At 36.1% G+C, this 2,618-nt stretch overlaps 1 pseudogene; it reads left to right on the top strand.

Moving 5' to 3' along the window:
* The first annotated feature begins 904 nt into the window (after positions 1–904).
* On the top strand, positions 905–1,481 carry LOC147610384 (uncharacterized; annotated as a pseudogene).
* The last annotated feature ends 1,137 nt before the right edge of the window (positions 1,482–2,618 follow it).

Below are 2,618 nucleotides of genomic sequence, written 5' to 3'. Positions count from 1 at the left end.
AGAAACCCCTCAAAAGCCCTAATCATGTGAGAACTTGTATACCATGTATGGGCCAATATTATTAATGAGCAACTCCATAAGTCCATCACATAGAGGTGACGATTTCCAGCTGCAAGCCGTTTTCATGAGTCCATGCCCGCCGACATGGTGATTGTCTCTTAAAGCTCAAGTGATGGGAAATCTACTAACTAGAGCTTGGAGCATCAAATGTGAGTCTTATGGAGTGTAGAAGGTGAGTAAACAAGCTTTCCATTGAAGTGTAGAAGAGGGAAGGGGAAATGTAGATATTCGTGGAGAAGAAAGGTAACATTTTTTCAAATTTGGCCCTATAAAAACGAATTTGGTGCCTATGCCTAAGTATTACTCCAAAACCTTAGCAAATGGATGAAATGAAGCAAAATTTCACCATCTCCCCCATCAACATCCAAGAAATCTAGAGAAATCTAGAAATTAGAGTATGGAGAAAGTCAAGGTCATACCAAATTCACATGTAAATGTTTATTTTCTCGCAAATCTCTTGCCATACTATCATCAAAATTCCCATGATCAAGATCAAAGCTCTAATAAGATTAAGAAGCTAAGATATAGGGGACAAATCATCATGTAGATTAGTATACAATTAGCAAGAATCACACACATATCATACATAATGCTTAAGTGGTTTAATCTCCCACCATGAGAATAGAAATAGCCTTCCATAAGCCAAAGTGTGGTAGCTCAAGCCTCTAAGGTTCATTCAAATGTCAAATGATCAAAAGATACAAATGAGAGTCCATGTGCCTTTTTATACTTGAGCCCAAGGGCGATAATCCTAAGCCCAACTATTAAAGTTGCTAATTTATTACATTTAACCATGATAGGTAGAAAGAAAGGAGTGGCCACACTTTTGAAAAATTTCAATCCTATGTTAACCTCAGTCCATTGTGTGACACATTATACTTAACTTGGTTGCATCAAATGTTTTCGAAAAGCTACCTTATGCCAAAAAGATTGATAGATTGTTATATGGAAAAGCAAGCTACTTTGGTAGTAGCTCCAATCGCATGGAGGAACTTAGAGATTTATAGGAAGAGATGGATTGTGAGACCATCAAAATGCAAAGGAGTTATGAAATTAGATGGCTTAGTCGTCCCACAATTGCATATTAAGGCTTTGTAAGTCAATGGATGCATTGCTAGTTATATTGAAGGAAGGTTGTATGGATTTATTTGACATGTTGCATACTTTTGAATGTATGTATGCCATGCACTTTCTTGGTAATATATTGCAAAAAGTGACTAGTCTTAGTCAAAGATTGAATAGAAAGACTATGTAGACGTTACCACCATTCATGGGATAGTAAGAAATATAATCTTGTGCATTCAAGATGAGTTTATTAAAGAACTGCTATGACAACAAAATCAGGGATTGGAGGTTATCCCATTATTCCAGATTATGGACCTGAAGGTGGATTTTTGTATACATTGCATTCTCATCATTGAGGGGAAATATGTTTTTTGGGCAGGAGGTTAAACGAGATATTAATGGTCTTGATTTACAAAAGGCATTGGAATTTTAGTTTTCTTTTTCCAAGGAAATATATGCAAATTTGGAGCAAAGATTTGGTGATAATTTGGTTCTAAGTTGCATCAAAATTCTTATACATGCTCAATATCCTACTCATGAGAAGTTAAAAGATTATGGTAATAGCTTCTTTTTATGGAGTGGAGAAGGTGGCCAATGCCTATAGGTTTCTCCAGATCATTGATGCATAGCAATTCAAGAGAGAATATAGAACGTTTAAGCACCAAGTAGTTGTGGATTAGACTAGAATGAACATGGTGGAAGTGATTACAGTGTTGGCGAGCAACGAAATGTGGAGAGGAACTCATCTAATATTTTGCATGTTTGCCAAATAGTGTTAGTGCAATGTTGTAGCATTGCCTTGTGTGAAAGTGGATGTAGCTCCTGAACCAAAATCAAGATGAAGTGATGAAACAAGAGGGAAGACACTAGCTTGGATGCCTTATTGAAGATTCTAGTTGAAGGAGAGGAGATAATGGACTAATTAATAGAGGCCATAGACCTTTGGAAAATAAAAGCACATAGACATCTTTTTTTTGGCCAATGGTATTTTATCATTTAATTGAGAAGAAATTATTTTTCCCTTGCTTTTTTTTAATTAAGACCATCTTTAATGGTTTTTTTATATTTTGTTATCCTTAATCTTAAATGAAAGACAATCTCAAAAAGAGTGATATTTTCAAAAACATTAGTCATAATTACATATATGGATTGTTCGTTAACTCTTACATAAAAAGGAAATAACAAAGTATGTGGTGCACTTAGGAAAGAGAAAAATGCTGCTTCCACTCATGACCAAAGGGTAATATATGCCCGTTTTATTTCTTCACTTGCTGGGAAATATGCCACTCCACTACAGCCGATGGAGTGGGTTCTATCTACAGTGTAGCGTGTCCACTACAGCCGAGCCGATGGAGTTGCGTGTCCATGTAACCGGAGTTGAGTGTGTGAGTAGTTTTGGTGCTTTTTTTTGCCAAAATTTAAAAAATTGCTGGGGAAATATGTATGGATTGGTTTAAACTTTTTCCGAACACCGGGGGTTAAAGTCGCGCTTT

The sequence above is a fragment of the Cibotium barometz genome, chromosome 49 (assembly GCF_041138505.1).
Source record: "Cibotium barometz isolate CiBa-2024 chromosome 49, ASM4113850v1, whole genome shotgun sequence".
In the NCBI taxonomy this organism is placed as follows: Eukaryota; Viridiplantae; Streptophyta; class Polypodiopsida; order Cyatheales; family Cibotiaceae; genus Cibotium; species Cibotium barometz.
This window is presented reverse-complemented; position numbering and strand designations above follow the sequence as displayed.